Source organism: Delphinus delphis, chromosome 17 (genome assembly GCF_949987515.2).
Source record: "Delphinus delphis chromosome 17, mDelDel1.2, whole genome shotgun sequence".
NCBI classification, from domain to species: Eukaryota; Metazoa; Chordata; class Mammalia; order Artiodactyla; family Delphinidae; genus Delphinus; species Delphinus delphis.
This window is the reverse complement of record NC_082699.1, coordinates 75,565,432-75,588,202: the sequence shown is the minus strand read 5'-3', so window position 1 is coordinate 75,588,202 and position 22,771 is coordinate 75,565,432.

Here is a 22,771-nt window from a genome sequence, read left to right as displayed (position 1 = left end):
TCACGGGCCCAGCCGCTGCGCGGCATGTGGGATCCTCCTGGACCGGGGCACGAACCCGCGTCCCCCGCATCGGCAGGCGGACTCTCAACCACTGCGCCACCTGGGAAGCCCTATTTTTTAAAATAAAAAGTGTATTAAACACAATATATTTACAACAAAGAAGTGCCAGATGTAATTTTCATTAAAGAAGCAACTTTGGAGAAATATGAATGGTTTGGGGAATATGTGTGGAATCTGGAAAGATGTGTACTGAGATAAGACTGTCCCATTAGCTGGAGGCTGATGAGGGAGCATTTTGCATTTCTAGGGGTTTTTACTTACTTATTCAACAAATGTAGTTGAGGGTCTGCTATATGCTAGGCATTTATATTAGTGCACGGGATACATGAAAAACCCTGTCCTTGTGGTGCTTAAATTTTATTGGAATGAGATTTTCAGCTCTGTACTTTAGGAAGGCCATATATAGATACGATCAGGAGGTCTCACCGCAATATCGATGCACCGTCACTGAGATTTTCTTCAACAATCTCATCTTCTTTTCTGGAAATGTTAGAAACTTGTGGTAATCAACTTTCACACCTGACCTTGAAAGTCTCAAAACTTATCTAGGAATTCAAATCTCTTGTCACAAAATTAATGCCTTACACTTGTGTTTGCCTTTCTCATCTCATTTTACAGAATCTAACCTTATGTGAATTCTTGAAAGATCATTCTACCCCGTGATTTGGTCTCCAGAAACAAACTGACAAGTGTAGATTGCCAAGTGTTGTGGGAAAAAGAAATGCAGGATTTTGAAAGAGAATTTTCCATTTCCAGAGGGAACTACAGAGGTAGAAGCATTTAGAATAAGGAGAGTTTGAAGAATCCGCTGGGTAAAGACCTCTGGCCCTTTACACGAGTGTTCAGCACTCTTCACCATAATTGTTTGACTACCTTGTTTTTAGCTCCCAAACCATTGGCCAAGAGGTGGTAGGTGAAATCACGATAGGATATACATCTCCTCAACAAAAAGTAGGCTTTGCAAAGAAAAGAAAATCAGACAAGGGTGAGAACCCTGAGGTAAACCTACATCTAAAGGAGAAACTGAAGGAGGTAAAGGAACGGAGAGAGTGGTCTTGGTGATAAGTGAGAAAGCGCAAGCACCACCAGGGTTTACGGAAGAGACAGGAAGCTGACCTCGGTTTTGCTACATTTTTGAAATGTGAGTCTTTTCATGAAACGAAGCAATATAGTCTTAAAATAATGGCTTCCCAGACTTCTTATAATCAGTTCACCTGAGGAGCTTTTTAAAGGGCATGGTTGTGGGCTCCCCTGGTGGCGCAGTGGTTAAGAGTCCGCCTGCCAATGCAGAGGACATGGGTTCGGGCCCTGCTCTGGGAAGATCCCACATGTCGCGGAGCAACTGAGCCCGTGTGCCACAACTACTGAGCCTGCGCTCTAGAGCCCGCGAGCCACGACTACTGAAGCCCACGTGCTACAACTACTGAAGCCTGCGCACCTAGAGCCCGTGGTCTATGGCAAGAGAAGCCACCGCAATGAGAAGCCCGCACACCGCAACAAAGAGTAGCCCCCGCTCGCCGCAACTAGAGAAAGCCCGCGTGCAGCAACAGAGACCCAACTCAACCAATAAATAAATAATAAAAATTAAAAGAAAAAAAAGAAGTCACTTTAAAAAAAATAAAAATAAAATAAAGGGCATGGTTGCAAGACCAGGCATACACATTTTTTTTTTTTTTTACAACTTACCAAGATTTTGATGTACTACCATCAATACTGTTTTATTATTGTATTTTATTTTTGCATAAATACGATTTAGAGGAGAAATGAAGTAGCACCATCTACTCCTCGGGCACCTCAGAGTTGGCACAGAACACAAAAAATGTACACCAAAATCTAGAAAGAAGAATGGATTTCCTCATTAAGCCATGTCACCACAGATGGAAACAAAACAAAACAAAACAAAACTGGGAAGTGCAGAACAAACTAGTTGTAGTCATTGAAAAGATATGTTTTCATAACTGCATGAATAGTGATTTCAGCAATCTTCAGAGCATAAGAGATGGGGAATTGGGGCATCAGATGGAATTATGTAAGATGAGAATAATGAATAATTATGTTTGGTATTTTTGTATAACTTTATTAGCCGAGTGCTTCTCTGTTCTCGCTGGATTTCTCAAGAGAACAAATGACAGGCTGGTTTCCTATATGGGATTCATTTGTTTGCTAACCTGACAGCGTAAAGTTTGCAGTCACGGGAAGTGCTCTGTGTGAAGTGGGATTAGGCAGGGCAGAAACTAGCTTATGTAGAATCAGGCAGGATTTTCCAAGTGCAGCATAAAAGCCAGGGTTACGGAGGGAAATAAAGGCAACAATAAGTGGTCCTTAGGCGCTGCATCACCTCTGCAATCTTTGATGAATCTGGAATCATGTCCTTCAGTCAAGCCACTCTCCTGATTTTTCAATGCATCCCTTCTCACTATATCTCGGACATCTCCCTGTAGCTTCGCCTGGACTACAGGAAACCCGAAGTCAGCGCCTCCACCACAGAATGAGTGGTCTTCCCCCAAGACCTCCGTGCCTTCTCTTCACCGTCTTACAGAGCAGTCTGTAAAGTCACAAACCAGCATCATCTTCCCTATCTTAATCTGCACCTGCCGTTTATTCTTTCTCCTTCATGTTTTCTTCTGTTGTTATTCTCACCCCAACATTGCTGTTTGCTTACATTAAGACCCTTTTGTCTGAGGTCCTTGTTTTTAATTTCTTTCCACTCCAGATACCCACTGTCCTGGGGAGAAAATGTAGAAATAAAAATCTGATCAGATTCTTCGACAGTTTAAAATGACTTAGTTGCTACCAGGATCGAGACCCAAGATGTTTGATTTCACAGCTCCTTTGAGCCACACTTGCCTTCTTCTCTGAACCCGGGGGGCACAGAAAGTTGACTACAATGGTTAAGAGCACACATTCTAGAGTCAAGGGGTGTGGTTTCTATCCTGGGTCTGTTGCCATTTAAGCTTTTGCGTAAATTTGGTATCATCTGTGATATGAGAATGAGGAAAATGAATAACAAACCAACCCACAAGGTTTTGGCTGGCAGTAGTTAATACACGTAAGGACTTAGGACAATGCTTAGTTAATGATAAGTGCTCAAAGACCGTAAGCATTATTTTTGCTTTTTCACTATGCTCTTATGTTCATCTTCATATTCTTTTTTTTTTTTTTTTTTTTTTTTTGCAGTACGTGGGCCTCTCACTGTTGTGGCCTCTCCCGTTGCGGAGCACAGGCTCCGGACGCGCAAGCTCAGCGGTCATGGCTCACGGGCCCAGCCGCTCCGCGGCATGTGGGATCTTCCCGGACCGGGGCAAGAACCCATGTCCCCTGCATCGGCAGGCGGACTCTCAACCACTGCGCCACCAGGGAAGCCATCTTCATATTCTTTTATGCCCCTTCTTTCTCATATTTTTATGGATTTCCATGTGTTGTTTCCCTTGTCAAGAAGCGTATCTTGTCCTCCATTCCAGTCTCAGTTTAATGACATCTCCCGGAAAGCCTTCCGTGGTTTATTAACTGTACCCACACCACACCCAACTATTTGTTTTAGGAATCTCATCTCTGAGTTCTGTTTCAGTAGTTCTGTATCTGATACCGACCAGGGTTCTTGGCCTTCCCCAGTCAATAGAAATTGACTAGAAGCCAGACAAGAAATTCAGGCAAGGCTTTATTTGGGAGTGGGGGGAGGAGGGAGAACAAACAACGGGTTCCCTTGCTCACTCGCTCACCAAGGGGGCATGAGATGGTTCTTTATTTGGGGGTGAGGGCAGGAGTGTGTCCAGGGGCCGGGCCGGACGGGTGGCTTAGGTGTTTTGCCTGCCCCTTTCGTGGTGTTGAGCGCAGGGGGCATGTGCAGTACCCTGCCTTTGCTCCCAACGCCCTGTTTTTGCTCTGGGCTCTTCAGAAGCGGCAGCTGAGCTTTTGGCCTTTTGTATCTTTTTGTCCAGAGTTTGCCCCAACTGCGCATGCACGCAGTTATTTTTAGTCCCTTATAGTTTCTTTGTATTTTGTGGCTCAAGGAGAGGTTTGTCCAGGTGCAAGCACTGCAGCACTGCAGCAAAGGGTCCCAGGTCCCAGCCTGTCTCATATCTAAGTTTATAATAACCATTATTATAATCATTTATTTACTTATTCGCCCCTGTCAAGTGCATTCCTTAACGACAGCTCATCTTAGTACCCTCACTGCTTAAAGCCTGGTACACGCTCAGTGCATTTGTCAAATAAATAAATGGATAAAAAGGGAACTGTGAAATTGCCGCAGTGAAAAGCATAAAAGAGAATTAAATGGGAGATGCTTTGCCACATCTGAGGAAACACTGAAATATACAGACGAATGGCAAATGTTTTATCTTTCTCCTCTAAGGGGTCAGGAGTATAATAGAATTAATGAAGGCTCTATAAGATTTAGTCTAGGGAGGGAAGCATCCCTCCCTAGATTTCAAATTGCACCAGAGCTAAGTGACCGTGAAATGGAGAGATGGAGATGAAGTAAGAACAGGATGAGGATGCAGACATGAGGGACCAAAAGGAACTGGGGAATTCAGGCAGATTCCCCAAACTTGAGAAGGGGAATCAGAAAGCCAAGAAGACACAAGGTTTTGAACAGCAGGTCTGTCTGGCAAGGGGGAGAATAATTCCTCTGTGATTAAATGTCTGAATGAGGTTGATTCCACCAGCTAACCCCGGCACATAGGGCGCAGCATGAATTGGTCAGGCACCCACTTTTTAGTCCAAGGAAAGAGAGGACAAATAAAACCGTCTGGTTAGGTCTAGTTTTGGGTTTGTTTATATGTTTGAAGCTGGGATCTTTTCACTCCTGCTGAATGTTGTGACCGAGTCCCATCCAAATTCTAACAATGAGGACATAACTGTTATCATTTTAAATATTCTTTATGTCACTATTCTTGTCATTTGGGATGGAATATGCTTTCTCGGTGGCTTTGTCAACTTGGCAAGACTGAACTACAATTCTCAGCATCTTGTGTCTTGTATGTTTTCTCTTAAAATGGACCACAGGGAAGTTCTTGGGAAATCTGGAGGACGGAAAGGAAGCTACAACTCTTTCTTAAGCCCACATGCTTTGTTGCCGATCTGTTACTGACTTCATTGGTACAAAGTAGTGACGCTCTAACTTCCTTCTTCTTCACCTTCTCCGACTCTTGGATCGTGAGTGCGGATGTTTAGGTTTGTGGTGAGGGCACCAGATCCTGCAAGGTACCCACATCGCCCATATCAGAGGCAAAAATAACCGATGCAGGTCTCGGTCCATCCCCATGGCTCCAGCTCATGCTTGTAGATCCCATCCTGCCCTACTTTACCTCTGTCTTTCCTTCCTGACTACCTGACCTATAGGCTTCAAGCTCTAGCATCATATGCAGAGATACAGCCTTAAAGGGCTATCTCCCAGCTCCACAGTTGTGTTAAGTCCAAATCCTTTTTAACAAATCTCTACCTCTGTCTCTATTTCTGTATCAATCCTCTCTTTCTGCTTGTGGGTGTGTACACACACATGTACATACATGTACGTATATGCACGCATGCATATGTACTATATATATATGAACTGGTTCTGCTTCTCTGCTTGAATTGAGACTGATACAGAAGGCTTCTTCTGTTTGCTTACTTAAGCTGTATCTTCCACTCAGAATAAAGTGTCTTAAAAGTCTTGTTTGCTATGTGGACACACTTTTGTGATCACAAGTGCCGTCCTTACCCATGATCTCCTACATATTCTCACACCCATTCCTTTTTGGGATTGACATACATACACTAATATGTATAAAATAGATAACGAATAAGAACCTGCTGTATAAAAAAATAAAATACAATAAAATTCAAAAAAAAGAATCATGGAAACAACAGAACAACTACAAAAGTTAGAACTTTCACTTTGCTTAATTCACAGGTATCAAAAGGTGAATTTTCACTGTCCTAAAAATATTAAGTATTGGGGAACTCAATAACTTATAAGAAAACCCTCCCCCTCTTTACTATTTCTATTAACCAGAAATTCCTCTCCTTGTGGTGATTTTTAAAAAGTCATGTTCTGAGAGCTCATCTAATGATTTTGCTGCTCCTGTCTGGAATACAAGAAAATAAGTCTAAGCTGTAGTTTGCATATTAATCCTTCAGAAATCGCAAGGCCGTCGTGGTGTCCCCACGAGTCTTGGGTTCTCCAGGTACTTTCACTTTTCTGAACCCTTATGGAGTACTTTAGTGCAGTCCCAAGGCTTTCTTCCCAACAGGACAAACTCCAAGCTCCCTTCCAGGATACGTAGCCTGAAACAATCTGAAGTGTTTTTGGACTCATTTCTTAGAGAACTGAATTTTGGCACCTGCAGTTTCATAATGCATTATTGCACAGCCTTGAGGCTTATATTCAAAGTCCAGTACTTAGTATCTGACGTTCCGGTAGTTTATCTGTGGCATGCTTTGAAATGGAGTTAGGAATGCACTATGATCATGTAAACCCCCAGACTGGTCATAAAGAAACATGACAGCTAGTTGGAGAAGTTCTAGTTTGATTTGTGGCACCCTTGTTGAGTTGCTTAGCTGTGAATATAAATACTACACTCCCTAAACATAATGAAGTAGTGACTGACAATAGAAAATCAATAATGCATGAAAACATCCCTGTGATTTACTGATATTGAAGCCATCCTCACACTGCAGGGTTCAAAGCTTGTTCAAAAACCACTTTCAAGGAGCAAGAAGTGAGGGCATATACGGTAACATTGTGGAGGATGAGGTCATCGACTAGCTTCACATTCATGGTTTAATAACTACCAAGATGACTCGATTCCCATGGGATGGGGAGTTCATAGACACAGGTCAGCTGATTTATAGTATGGCTTTCTAATTGCACTAACATTCTTCTTCTTCTTTAAATAGTGCCTCTGTTTATGGGAAATAGTAAGTAAAGCAAGCACCTGGGCCTTTGTTGTTGCTACCGCAAGAGAACAAGCTCTCACATGTCATCTTCTCGAACATGTGGTTTACGGGAATAGAAGAATGATTAGCATCCACTCTAAGGTGGCAGCTGCCACGTGGTCCTCAACACAGGACAGCACTGCACCCAAGCTAGGGAGCAGAAGGGGACTGTGCAAAGTCACTAACAACGTAATAGCGTTTGAAGAGGGATTAGGATATTATGGGAGACGGGAAAAAGATGTCATAGGGAGGCCTTCCATGAGATAAAGAAACAGATGAGGATAAGATTCTTTCAGGCCAGCAATGCAAATGTTGTTTGAATTCCTTAGTCCTTTACTCCATTTCTAATCTTTTTTCTATTTAAGAACATCTCCTGTCTTCAGTTACTTCCAGCATTCATGGTCTACCCCTTTGGAAATGATCTAAACCTACTTGCTTCATTGCTGCTTTGTTTTGTTTTTCCTCTGCTGGAACAACACCACCGTGCCCTAATGCCCTTTCTCTGTAGGATCCATGACTACTTCTAGGCCACAGAGATGTACGAGAGAAAAATCATACATTTCTATCTACTGTGCTACTCTGAAACTTGATCTCAAATGCGAAGGAATGCTGCTGACCTTGTCCGGAGAAGCCTGAAGAGATTCCTTAGCCAACATCTTCTCTCTTTTTCCTCAATAAATGTTTTTTATAGTTTCATAACTCCTCAGACCTCGCATCTCTCTGTACAGTCAGAGTCTCAGCTGATGACCTCAGCTCCAATCCACAGAGAAGATAAAACTCCAGTTCAATGACCATAGAAGTTCTAATTGAGAATTGCTTTTGTGCTTGTCGCTCTGATTTAACCTCCTGAGAACAAATATAAAAATGCTTGGGAGGCATGCCTTGCATTTCCTCTCCCACTTTTGGAATAAGCCAGGGCACCTCCTCCATCTCCTTTTATTCTTCTTCTAGAGTTTCAGATCCCAACAAGGTCTACATTTTCAAGGACCTCACATTGCCTCCCCTCCTCCACAGATACTGGGATTTCAATTCTAGTAGCGTCTTTTCAATAGCATCAAATAATCACACACAGAAATACACACAACACACACATACTATTAAATATCCAACTCAACCCCAGGTTCCACTCCTAATACCACCCACTTCTTTCTTACTGCCTCATAACCATGCTTCTTTCAAGAATTGTCTGAACTCTTCTTGGTTTCACTGTCTTACTTTCCACACATTCCTCAAGTCAACTACTGGGAATCTATGTGGAACAAGTATTTTTTAAAAGGGGGAGAAGGAATTTTGCACACCGTATGTTTATGCTGTCATTATTCATACCAGATAAAAATGTACCTAACTTAAATTTTCTATAAAGGGAATTTAAATCTCTGTTTTTTGTTTATTACATTTATGGTTAGACAACAGCAAAATAAATTTTAAAATATGGTGCAGTACTCAACAGATAAGATACAACGTAAATTTTAAGGTAGGCATGCCAATGAGAGACTCCATACATATTTGACTCCAGAAACTGTAGCTAGTGCACACTGAAAATTAAGAAAAGAAAACAATGCTAAGAGCACAGGTGGTAAGTGTTCGTACTGAGGACAAGTAACTCTGCAATGCACAATGATTTTCCACTTTAAACCAAAAACACAAATCCCACAGCAACAAAGGACATGGAACAAATGAATTAAATCAATATATACAAAAATATTGCTGTGAAGCCTGATGAGAAAGCTTTTTCAAGTTTCCTTCTCAAATAACTATGATAGACGGGGAAGCGTTAGCAATAGTAATGAGCACAAGAAGGTAACGAGACCCCCAGTTTTCGAGGTCAGGGATCTATTAATGCTAGGATGATGCTAAGGAAATAGAAAATACAATAGCTTCAATTTATTTATACCAACGCACCATTTTATCTCGTCTCATCTTTTCTCTTTCAGCCAAATGAATTTCTCTAATAAAAGTGTTTTAAGAAATTTATATGGGCATGAATTTAGACAGGAAAGAGTTTTACATTTTCTTAAAATTGCTGTCTTGCTCCTGATTCAGACAGGGGAGATTCAGTTTGAAGCAAATGAGGCAACTTTTAAAGGGTCATCCACAAGACAGCACAGGGGAAGATCAATATATGAATGAACTAGATCACCGTACATCGGCCAAGAACTTAGCAAGTTCTCCTAGAAGAATGCCATTCAATAATGTTGCATTTAAGCATCCCGGTTTCCTTGTCTTAGAATACAGAGAGAGACCGTGCTACAAGGATGCTTTTCTTAAAAAAAAATAATACTTTTGTTGCTGTCATAAATGAGGTCTTGTTTAATGCTTTATATTCTCGTTGGCACAGTTTATATATGTGAAGGCTACGGATTGCTGGGTATTAAGTTTACACTCTGCTATCTTACTGAAGTTTCCCAGTTTGTACTCCTGTGTTGTGTTTTAGTAATGTAATTATGCCCTCTCCAGATTGTGATAGTTGTAATGACTTTTTATGTACCTTTCATTATTTTTCTTTTCAAATTGCATGAATTATTTTCTGTAACGCAGTCATAAATAGTAGTGGTGGAGTGGGCTTCTTCTCTTGTTCTTCTAATTAAAGGAAGTGCCTCTAGTGTTTCCCACGTTAACCATTATGTTTGTGTTTGGTACCAGAAAAGACTAGTTCTTGGAGAAATTTCCCGTGGTTGTACCCTGTATACTCCAAAGAATTTCTTCTTCGCTGGCCCCCAAGTTTTTAGGGAGGCTTTATAAAGAAGCACGAGGAACTATCTCAGTCTCCTGCACAGGTGCTCTGAGGAATGCAGAAAACAAGGACCAATCAGGCTTCTCTGCCTAACTGGACTCAGAGCTGCATTTTTGTTTCATTCTGATCTGATTAAATCCACTTCCTTTTCCACTTTTCAGGCCAATAAAACCCGAAATTTATTAATATACATGTGACGATAGCTTTTACGCATGTTCTCATTTTATTGATGGCCAATTCATTTATCTGTGGCCAATTCATTGTTAGATCACTGATTACAACTAATGGACAATTACAAAATTGAGGCTGTGTCAGGAAAATGCCACCAAAAAGTTCTAGAAAAGCTTTGACCATCTGAGAAATAATTTACTTTATGGATCCTCAGATGGACTCCTGGAATTTCTCTCCTAGGCATCAAAGGTCTAAAGACCCAACGTGACTGCGTGGCACGCATGAAATGGCTTGCGGATTCCGGAGGAGTTATTGTCCCAAGAATTGTTTTAAGGTGATGACTGCAAGAAAGAAGACTTGGGTTAATCTCTTCTCTGTCCTCTCTTAGGTTAGTTGCCTAAGGCAAAATGTTAGTAAAATGTTAATAAATGTTATTAGTTATCACTGAAGTTGAGTTTATTCCTCTGTAAAAGAGGACCGTCTATTCTTTTTATCTCACACTCTTACCATGAAGATAAAAAGTGATCGGTGGGACAGTACTTTGAAAATTCACAGTTCTGCTCAAATTCAAGTCTTCAAATATATAGTGAGACCCAACAGGACAAGAATTACATTAGTCCTTAATTATTTTTCTCTATAATGTCTGTCCCATGCCACTCCATTTTATTATTTTCCAATCTGCTCTCTGTGTTGTCATCAGATTGTCCTGCTATAAATGAAAATATGATCCCATTATTCCCTGTTAACGTTTTTTTATTGAACCCTCAATGCCTGCATAATAAAATCGAAGCTCATTTACAAAGCCAACATCAATGTCATTTTTCAAGTCCTGGTTCCATCTGCCTCCACTTCACCTCTCCTCCTTGATCAGGCAATGCTCTCCTCCTCTGTGCTTTTGTAAATCCTGTTTCCTCTCTTTGGATTCCCCCATCCATTCTGGAAGCACTACCAGTGTGTTCCAGTAACTAGAAACCCTTCCTTCCTGGGACCCACTACCAAACTATTGATACAATCCCTCGCTTTTTGTTTCTACATGGGCCACAGTAGGAAGTTTGAGGCCATGTGATTCCAACAGAAGTGAGGGATGCCACTGCCAGGACAAGCCTCTAAAACCACTTGTCGGGATCCAGGGGAGCAGGCAGGGGACTCCAAGGAGAAGAAAGTGGCCAGAGGCTTAACCACAGATTACAGCTGAGCTGTGGGTGAAGTGGAACGTGGAAGCGAGGTGGGCAAGAAATAAGCCTTTATTGTGCTAAGCCCTAAAATTCAAAAGTATGTGTTAGAGAAGGTAGAATCAATCATTTATTTGAATAGCACGCCCTCCTCTCTTTCACCAGACATCTTTAAGGCCTCTTGAAGGCCTAGGAAGCTTTCCACAATCCTTGCAGAGTTAGAATTTGCTTTCTCTAGCATCCTTTATACTCGCCATAGCGGTAGCTCCTCTTCTAACAATCTTTTATTTTTTCTTTCTTTCCTTCTTTTGAGGGGGGTATGCGGGCCTCTCACTGCTGTGACCTCTCCCACTTCAGAGCACAGGCTCCGGACGCGCAGGCTCCGGACGCGCAGGCTCAGCGGCCATGGCCCACGGGCCCAGCCGCTCCGCGGCATGTGGGATCCTCCCAGACTGGGGCACGAACCCGTGTCCCCTGCATCAGCAGGCGGACCCTCAACCACTGCGCCACAGGGAAGCCCCTAACTATCTTTTTAAAGGACATCTCTACAGATGTCCTATAGCTCCCCTGAGAGTAGAAAGTGTATCTTTGTACCTTTACATCCTCAGCCACATCGTGTAAAAGCTACAAGATTTTCAATTAATGTTGAATAGATGAGTGAATGAGTGAAATGAATCTAAGGCATATATTAAAGTTTATAAATAGAAAAGTGGTGATGAATAGTATGCCCATCCAAAGTTGGAAACAATGACATATTCTTAAATCTATTCCTTAAGTCACAGGGTATCTTGTTCATCATTTCCTGAGGAACCAGTCTTGTAGCCTTAAAATGAATAATTTCCATTTTAAATCCTACTTTAGCTCTATTACTTTGCCAGTATTTTAGTGAGAGATAAAATTCCCTTGTCATAGACTAGGTTTATAACTCAGTTGTATCTAATAAGTTGAGGAAAACTACAGAACTCGATTACTTCTGATCACTTTTATAAAAGATAAACTACTCTAAGGATAGTTATTTGGAAACCTCAGTGTTCTTTTGCACTGGTCTTTTGTTTATGCAAATGAATTCTAATTTCAAAAATGTTGCGGTTTTATGACAGTGATGGGCTTTATTAAATGTCCTTAGTTCTCAGAAATACACAAAGGAAGACATTGCTTTGATAGATGCCTCAACTGTTATAGAAAGACCCACAGAACCAGATGGACTCAGGGCATTGTTGCAGTGTTTACAGTTGTGTAATTATACCCAGCTGCAAAAGGGGGGATCAATTACTCTCTTAAGTTTTCTTACGTCTACCTTTAAAAACACAGAATTACATTAAAAGAGGAAGGAGGGCAAATGAGTGACTCTGGCTACAACTAGATATCAAGGTTTAAGGAAATAAAGTAAATAGTTTAAAATTTATTTTCCTCTGAACTTCTTACCCTGAATACCAAGTAGCCCCCTTCTTGCTCAGCCCTGGAGAAAGAAAGAAGGCAGGAAAAGTAAGCAAATCTACTAACGTTAGGACCCTGATAGAATTCATATTACCCATGATCTTTTGCACAAGTGTGTTGCAGTAATTATTTCTCAAGGGGGAAAAAAACTAGATTAATTTCAACATGTACCAAAATAAAAATGTGGGACAAATTTGCTTTGCTCTTCTGTAAAATCAGAATTACAATTTTCTTTTTTATTCCATAGACCCTTGTGGGTGGCATAAACTAATGTGTGGCTTCTTAACAGATCACAGGTATCCTGTAGGTGACGAGGTAGTTAGATTTCACCATCCTCAATGTTGCCTTTACATGTTATTGAGGCTTAGTATCAAATGGAAAATAATATTAATGCATTAACATTCAGGAGATATATAAATTTGGTCTTTTCATTTCACTTTCACTCAATAAGTGTTGATGACATCTTGAAGTTTTCATACAATTTGCATATATATGTGTGTGTATGTGTTAGCATGTTTCATTATTACAACTAACCTACTGAGAAAATATTATCTATATTCCTCAAAAAAAGAAACTGACATATTTAGAGAAACTGTCCATATGTCACATGTCTAGTCACCATCTCAGCTGGGTTTCAAAACCATTTTTCTTCCAACATTGTCCTTTTTCTCTCTGACAGTTGCGTAGTATTTTGTTTTTTAAACAAAGAGCTAAACAAGAAATCATTTTACTGCAAACTTTTGTTGTTCTAAATTCTTCAGAATATCTAACCTACATTGCCTGCTTTCCTTGGTAAAATCTACTAATAATGTTTATTTTCTCCCCTGGATTATGGAGTATCTCACTCCATGTCTGTCAAGCACTGCAAATTGTAATTCTGATTTTATAGGTACCTAGTTACTATAGGAAATCCCTAGGAATTTTCCTTTTAGAATATAGCAGTAACAACCTTCTGCTAGTTTGTGATTTAGCTCTTTCTCCTACATATTTTAAGTGTGGGAGACCTTTCAAATGCACATCTGAATTGCTCAATAGGGTGTTTAATTTAGTGGCATCATTAAGGAGAAGTAACATAAATGCCTTGACTTCAGGACTCTATAGGCAATGGTTCTGCTACATTAGCTGAGTTCCCAACGGGGAAGTATGTGCATTGAGGCCAGAGCTGGAGAAGGGGTCAATTTTTGAGTTAAGAGGGAGAGGGAGGGAGAATTGGGGAAAAGAACAAAAGAGGAAAAGGGCAGATCCTCAAACCCCAAGTGACTGCAACTTCCTGAGAGACATGCTAGGCAAATCCTGCCATTTATCATATGAGACTTTGCATTACACATATTCTGCTCGGCCTGTGCTGGGACCCATAGGAGATAGAAACCATCCTTTTGCCTACAGTAGGGACAACTTTAAGCAGCTTCAACCTGGTTCCATCTTGGTTTCATCCCTGACTCCCATCTTGGGGTAGGAAATGTCCTGAAAATTGAGGGCTAGCTTAGGAACATCTTACTACATCAGTGTCATAGAATTTCTAAAGACTGTAATTCCAAACTAAAAAAAAAGTAATAATAATAATAAGCAGAATCTAAAATAAGTAAGTAAATAAATAAACAAACCCTATTCTTCAACTTGAAAACTTATGTAGCCAGACTTGTCCTTGCCCTGAAATCATTAAAATGATCTCATCCTTGGAGGACCAAGTGAAAAGCCTTGTAGACACCCCTCAATTCTCCACAAAGGCTACATTGTGTCAAAGGAATATATAGGGATATACATATTACTGTGTGCTTGTGTGTAGAAGTATGTCTGAGCAGACATTGAGTATTTCTATGTATGGATACAAATCACTCCATATGTTGTGTGTCTAGATCGATTTGTGTGTGCATTTTTATTAGAGAAAATGAAGGGTGATGAACCTTTTTCCCTCCCTTGGATATTGAGCTACTGGAGAAGCTTCTACAACGGTGACAGGAAGGACAGTAGCCAAAACTGAAGATCTGAGACTGAGATTTACATAGACCAGAAGAATCCCTCTCCCCCAGAAGAGCATGTTTACGGTCTTCAGATTTCCTCCCCATCTGAGTTGAATAACAACAAGGTGGAGGTAATATTACCAAGATATATTCGATTCATCAGCTCCCAAACGACACCACTCCTAGTCTTGGGGGATTTCCTTCCATGACTCCCTTTATGATTTTTGTTTGTATTAGTTCATATTAAATGAGAGATCCAGGCATTAATAGTCTGAATGCCAATAATTAATAAGACCCTAGTTATCAAAAGGTAAAAAAAGCAGTCTAAGATGGTTAGAGTGAGCAGGTTAAGACCCATTTAACAGAGAGGGAAATCTCTATCGCCAAGATCTTTTTTTAGATTGCCATCATCTCTAGTCAATATTGATTCGGTGACTATCAAACTGGTCCTTTTCTTGCACTGCCTGGATCCCCTCCAGGCCAGTCTCCATTGTATTGTGAAAGTGACTTATACAATGCAAATCTGCGTATTGTACTACCCTTCAAAGTCTCTCAATCACTTTTAAGAGAGAAAATGCAGCTGCTTATATGAACCCCAAAGCGCTTGGATCCAATTCAGAGCACTTCCTTTCAAAAAGGACTTTGACAAACACAAGTACATCTAGAGGACAGTGACAAGGTTGACAGAGGGTCTGGAAATCCTGAAAGGATACATGTTATAAAGAACTGAGGGTCTGGAAAGTGGATGAGAGAAAGTTACAGAAATAGAGTGCTCAGCCCTGGGGGAAGAAGTGCGCTAGAACCAGCTTCAGAGAGGGTACAGGATACAGCCACTTGGGAGTAAGGGAGAAGGGAGTCCAAGGACATATTAGCACTAGAGCTCAGAAAAATTTCATAATCAGTGTGCATCTCAGTTTATACATCTCTAAAATGGGGTAATAGTGGCTTCTGTCTCATAGGGTTGTCTGGAGATCAAATGTCTATGCAGCAGTCAGCACAATTCCTGGGCCATCAGTGAACAGTCCATAAATGGTGGTGAGGGTGGCTACTATCTCCATTATTTTCAACAAGAGCATTTCAAACATGAAATTAACTGCCTTGTAAGGTAGTGAGCTGCCTGTGTGGGAAAATAAAACTTCTTTGGAATTCCTGGTTTTCCTGTAAAAAGCCCTATAGCTTCCTGAGACTTGGAAACGTATGTGATAGAAAGATGGCATCTGCTTTACTTCTCCCAGAAGCACTTTACTCCCTTATCTACCAAGAGACTGAGCTCTGTAGCCATTTCTCTAGTTAATTGCTCTGATCACAGAGGGCTAGCTAGTTACAGTCCAGACTAGGTCCCTGGGTTAAGCCCTGAGGTGCCAGAAGGATTGAAGTGCTATTTCTCCAGATGTTTGCAGCTCAAAAAGGTATGAAGCTCAGATCTAGGAGACACCTTTAGGTCTTAAAAGACAGAGACCCCTGGGTTTACCTGAATCTTGGAAAGACAGGCTTACATTCCAAAACATTTGGGCAAAGGGTGAACCCACGGTCCCTGCCATTGTCTTAATAAACCAAAAGTTTTTTTTCTCTTCTTTATGGAGACGAGGGGGCAGCTATCTTTCCCCTGCACGTAAAAGGGGGAAATACACTATTCTTTACCTCCCCCTTAGGGGTATCCAGACACTCTTGCAGAAGATGTTTTCATTTGGCTTTTATTTCCTCATCTCTGGTATAAGGTTTGGGGCAAGGGGAACCAATGCGCTTATTAATTACCTTATTAATAAGAAATCTGTCTGTGATCCAGAACACTTTTTATGTACATGCGGGATAAAATTAATAAAGAATATTTTTAAAGTATACATGTGTTAATATTGAAGAATGAGATTAGTCATTACTAATTAGGGGGATGTAGAAAAGACTCATTCATCTATAGAAGCGTGAATCTAGAGAGCTGTGTGTGGGCTTGTGAATTTTTATTTGAATTCTAGAAAGCACTCTACACAAATAATCACAATTTTTTTTTTTTTTTTTTGGATGAGACACTGTCTTCATTGGTCTGGGATGCTCTCAGTATTTTCTCCTGCCTCTCTGGTAATTTATTCTCAGTGACATTAGTTAATTCTCTTCCTTGGTCTAAGCTCTAAACATATTTTTCAATTTGGAATTTTAAAACAACTCATATTATCACTTATGAGGTTTTTAATATATGCTATAAACAAATAAACAAAAGGGTGGAGGTGGGGATACAGAATTCAAGACAATGAAAGTCAACACAGTATAGAAGTAGAACAAATTAATTCCCAGGATGATATTTTTAAAAATTGTCTTAATTATAACTGCAAAGCAGATCCTAAGACCACCCAGTCTAACAAGTTGGAAGGTTCTGGAAATTATTTATTTAGGGGGGAAAATGGAACGTTAAAATATCTGACAGTTTAGACTGGAGGGGAAATGGATTGAAGAGATGTTTTACAAGTTTCTGGAGTATGTCGAAAGGCTTAGCTGGCAAATAAATCTAAGATCAAAACAGTAAAGTGATTATTATCTTCAGAGACAATGCAATAGTTGTACAAGAAGAGAAACTTAATGATGGTATACTACTTGACTCAGCAGAAAATATGTTCATAGTCAGAATACTGAAATCAGCAAGCACGTATTTAAGGCTGTAGAAATATATATGGGAGTATTGGGGGTGTGAAAGAGGCAGTATAAATGAGCTAAGATTCTAAAGTGATAAACTGATGGAAAAAAAAAAAAAAGCCAGTACAAGCAAAATGAAACTAAAAGTAAGGGAAGAGTTTGCTTCTGGGAGAAGGATAGGAATGAGAATGGAAAAAAAACTGCACTGTTTTGAATCTGTTGTGTTACAAGCCTTTAGCATAAAAAAAATTACATGTTTATTATTGCATGTGACAGTTTGACAATCAATAAAATTAAATGTTAAACCAATAAATCCAGATAAATTTCATCCCAAATCAACCCAATAATTCTCCTTTCTTCCAAACCCCACAGTGCTTCCTCTTTGTCTTTTAAGTATTGGGTAACCTCCCAGGCAAAAGACACAGTCAGCCCCTAAGCTTGCCCAACGGGGCACTAGTAGAAGAAAGAAGTGCCTGATGTACCTGTATTACCCAATCACATTAGTCACCAGAGTTGTCTTCCCAGATCCTGGAAAACCTCTGCAGCAAGAACTTCCTGAGATTCCTCCACTTTGTTCCTGATGCATATGCATTCCTATCACGGAAGGATGGGGTAGGGTTCATTGCTGTGAATATGACCCGGACATTTTCTGCTTCAAAGAGGACTGGAAGTGGGGATTGCTTTAAAAAATGAACATCTAGAAACCACAGGTCCCATTCTTTCCCTTTTCTCAAAAAGTTCATGTAGAGTATGGAAACAATAATTCCCTGCCTTTTTAAACTTTGCATTCTATCACACTAATAATTTATTAAGAGATTCAATAAATGAATTAGTGAATCAAGTAAACAACGAATGCCTGAATGAATGAATTTTTCTCACCATGGGAGTGAAATAAGACTTTGAGGCGGACTCTAAAACCGATGAGGCAGCAGATCCTTCCCCATTCATTTTTTGATGCCAAAGGCCTGACTAAGCAGAAAAGTAAATAATCCATCCAGAATCTAAGTTATTCCTGAACAGGATGGAGGTTTTTGGTTAATTTGGTTTCTAAGTGAGGCTGCCATCCAAAATTTCGTGAAGAAAATCTAATAGGTCAAACATTGCAGTCTCACATTCATAGATGCTACAAGGTAATCTATTCTGCCCATCACCCCATGCATTTTTGGAGTGTCTGTCTCTGCAGCTCTTGATGAGAAATTATAGATCCTTCCCTGGGAGGGAGGGAGCTTGTGAATCTTTATGTGGTCAACTTGAAGTGCCCCAGTTTTGAAGGGAAGTTCAGAAGTAGAGTTTTTGTTTTGTTTTCTTTAAGTAAGCTAAAAACATTGTCTTTCATATTAATAAAACAGGAAGGAAACCACAGGGTAATGAAGAGAGTCTTGGACATGGAATCATAAGATATGATTTCCAATATGGTGTATCCATGACTTGACCTCTTTCAGTTTCTGTTTCCAGATCTATAAAAAGATGAGAATAATTGTTGGCTCAAAGAATAGTTGTGAAGGTTGGTGAGGTATAAAATCACTGGATTATCAATTCAATAAATATTTTCAAGTACCGGTCACTGGACCACATACTGCAGGTACCTGGGTGCTCATAAGAGGGGACAGGAATGGGATCGCTAGAGAGTACTTCATCAGTGTTAGTTTAGTGAGGAGAATCAGTGGTGACAGCAATGGATCTCTCTAGACATACAGAATGGTTTTTCCAGGAGTATCATATTAGAAAAGAGCTATTACTGTATTTTCTATATTTTGTGATTCAGAATCCCCATAAATGGAAGGAAAGCATTCTGACTTATAAGGAGTAGTTTGGGAGGAGGAGCGTGAGAAAAAGAGAAGAATCAAAGGACTTGAGCTGGAATAATGAGGTCAGGGTTCTCAACTTAATCTATCTTCATGTATAAATCAGTCTGTAGGGGAAGACATTATCATGCTGAAAGAAGTAAGGAAACACACATGATGTTGTGAATATCAGTGTTCAGTCCGGTAATTGCCTTGGCTAACTATAGCAAATACCCAACTCTTTCTCCAGGGACAGACTAAAGGCATCCACTGAGGTTTGATCTATAGTCTCCTAACCTCCTGGATCCTGTATATTGGGGCAGAAATGTGCCAGAGCTTTCTTCCACTTTAAAATTTCGCCACCCTGGGCCTCTGCCTTTGCATCCTGCTTTGCATCCACACTGACATACAGGAATGGCCATCAGGTGGCTCCCTAATAATAGCTTTGCATTTATTAATAAAATTGGTCTTCAAAGCTTTATTCAAAGAAATGACTATTGGAAGGGATCTTGGCTACTGATGGTAGAAAGCTGGGGGCGGGGGGTGACATGATTGGTCTGGTTGATCAAAGGTGAGGTTACACAAATTGGTCAGTAGTCTACTTTGCCAATCATTAATTTTTGTGTGCCTTAAAGTTTGCCCAGTATTTTGTATGTATAATCTCATGTATTCCTCCCAAAGGCACTCTGAGGACGGTTGTTGCAGAGGACAGTCAATAGTGTTCAAGCTCAGGCACTACCAGGTCAGAAGACCTGGGTTCCAATTACAGTTCCTCGTTTACCAGCTCTGGAACCTCTCTCATCTGAGCGTCAGTATCCTCTAATATAAAATGGGGTTATACCCATAGCAACCTCACAGGCTAACTGGAGAAATTACACGCAGTAATTCACAAAAGCACTCAGCGTAGGACCTGGCGCAAGGTTAGTGTTCAATAATGGAAACTGTTTGTATTTCTGGTTGCTCAAGTTTCCATAGCAACAGTGTTGGCCTTAGCCCTGAGCAAGAGGGGGTCTCCGCTCTGGGCCCCGACACGTGAACATCTCCAAGAGTTAAAAATTATATTACAAGAACACATGGGCCACTTTTATCACTGAGGAACTGGTGCTCATCAATGACACCTGCTGTGTAACCCATGACCCTAAGTATGTGCTCTTGTAACTGACATCATTCAGGACCCAAGTATCTGCTCTTGTAACTGACGTCATTCAGGACCCAAGGAGACATGGCTTCAATATCTTGCCTTGAAAGTCTGCATTCAAATGTCATGATGTCTGTGGTTGGGGCCCCAAATGAACATGGATCTGCTTTGGATATCAGAGAGGGTGAAACAGCAGGAACACTTGTGTCAAAGTAGGAAAAAAATCAGATAGCTCCAGTATCAAATGCAACAGCTCCTTATATGTGAAACTTTCCGGAAGCGCCACCATGCATCCATTGTCTTCTTCTGTTTGTGTTCTTATGTGCGGTTCCAGAAGACTCATCCGCTGCAACTGACAGCAGAAGACTCAAGAACAGTATGTGCAGCGAGTACTGTGAGTTGATTCAGTGTTACAGAATTAGCCATAGCTGACTTATATAGATAGAACAGCCACAAATTGTGGCATTGATTCTTTTTATTGCTGGAGGTTGAACATTATTCATGGATTTTAAACAAAAATATTAACTGATGTGTAAGTGCATTTTTTAAAAAGTCAGATTTAATAATTTTTATTTAAAATATTATATATGTTCTTCCTCTTATTTCCCTTCCTTTCCATCATCCTAAAGCCATTAGATGGGGCTACGCACAGTAGGCACCTTTACTCGGGAGGGAGGACAGTGGCAGAACACGAAGCGTTGGGCTGGGGGCAGGGTGAAGAAGGCATCACACATGGGGCATCTTGGGGCTGAATGCCCAAGTCTGAGTGGGATGAGCAGGGCGCCCCCTAACAAGGGTTTCCAAGCATGGGGTGCTGCAGCACCGAGGTAAAGGTGCATCTGCATAGCAGAGCTGTTTAACATGGGGTGCTGGAACCCAATGGGGTACAGGAAAAGCCATGAGAGTGTGTGGCCTGGCACAGAGTGTTGGAGAAAGAAAGGGGTGAGGGGACCTCCCCAGGAAGGGGTGGCCCACTATGGGGTGTTAAAGTCCAGTGTGAGCAGTTCTTTGTCACATGGGATGTCCCAGTGCAAGATGTCAGAGCTCAAGTGGGGTGAGGAGGGCTTCTATTTGAGGATGCTGTAGCCCAAAAAGGGGACCCTCCACGGAGCAGGGTGAGAAAGAGTGTCTCCTGGTCAAATTGGGTCAACTTAGCCATCAAAGTAATGACAATAATAGATTATAACCCACTGAATAAAATAGGAAGCCGTGGGTCCATACTGATGCCGGTAAGTAAATGAATAAAATCACAAGTTTGAAGAAGAAAGAGGTTTGAACAGAGTATTAATGTGCCTCCCCACAAAATACTTATTAACTAAACAGGGGAAACATGTAATCATGCAATGATAAGTCAAGCGATCAGTGTGAAACTCTTCTGCCACCGGACAGCTCGAAATCACATGCCATGTGATAGGATGCACGGGGTAGGACTCAGCTTCACTTCGGTGATATTCCTGTGCAAAAATGCACAAACTGAATCTACACATGAGAAAATCCCAAACACAAGTAGAGGAGCGCTCTTCCAAAAAAAACTGACCGACGATTTTCAGAAATGTCAAAGTCATTAAAGTCAAAGAAAGATTAGAAACTCTTCCAGACTGAAGGAAGCTAAAACATGACCTGACAACGCAATGCTCTGTGCTGGGAAAATTAATACAGAGGAACCTCACTAAAATGGAGTCAGGAGGCCAGAAGGGGGAGCTCTCACGCAGGTACCACCCCACGTCTATACCGGTTTCAAAAGAAAGAGACCTACTTTGCAGCTCTGGCAGGACATGACACTACTTTACTACCCTTTGCAGGAGGAAGAAAACTTTCCTTTGTCTGTTTTATGGTTTTAGGTTAACAGTGTGTTTCTGAACTAGAAACTTTTACTTTAAAGAACATCATTGGGAGGATTGGCAAAAATTTAATGGGGTCTAAAGATTAAATTTGTCAATTAGATGTACAATGGTGAGTGCTACTTTCCTCATTTTGATTGTTGTGTTGTGTGTATGTAGGAGAATGTCCTTGTTTGTAGAAAATACACGCTAAAGAATTTGGAGTCATGAAGCATCAGGTTTAAGAAAAAGAATATTATTCACATGCACTTGCAACTCCTATGTAAGTTTGAGATTGCTTCAAAACTTAAAAATACATTGAAAGTGTAAAATTTTATTTTAATTTGGCATAATTTGTATTTTGCATTGTGATATTAGTAGACAGTCTTGAATATTTTAAAAGTACATTTTGAAAATATATATTTAAAATTTACATTTTACATTATTCTATTTGATTTAATTTTAAATGAAAATATATTCAAACCTTGGGACTTCCCTGGTGGCGCAGTAGTTAAGAATCCGCCTGCCAATGCAGGGGACACAGGTTCGATCCCTGGTCCAGGAAGATCCCACATGCCGTGGAGCAGCTAAGCCCGTGCACCGCAATTACTGAGCCTGCGCTCTAGAGCCCGTGAGCCACAACTACTGAGCCTGCGTGCCACAACTACTGAAGCCCGCATGCCTAGAGCCCGTGTTCTGCAGCAAGAGAAGCCACCACAATGAGAAGTTCACGCACCACAACAAAGAGCGGCCCCCGCTCACCGCAATTAGAGAAAGCCCACGCGCAGCAGCGAAGACCCAACGCATCCAAAAATAAATAAATAAATAAAAGAAAATATATTTAAATCTATATTCTTTTAATATAACCACGTTTTATTTTTTGACTCATAGTTAATAATGAGGACAAATTTGGATCCTGATAAAAATAGAAATACCAAAGTCTTTTGAGAA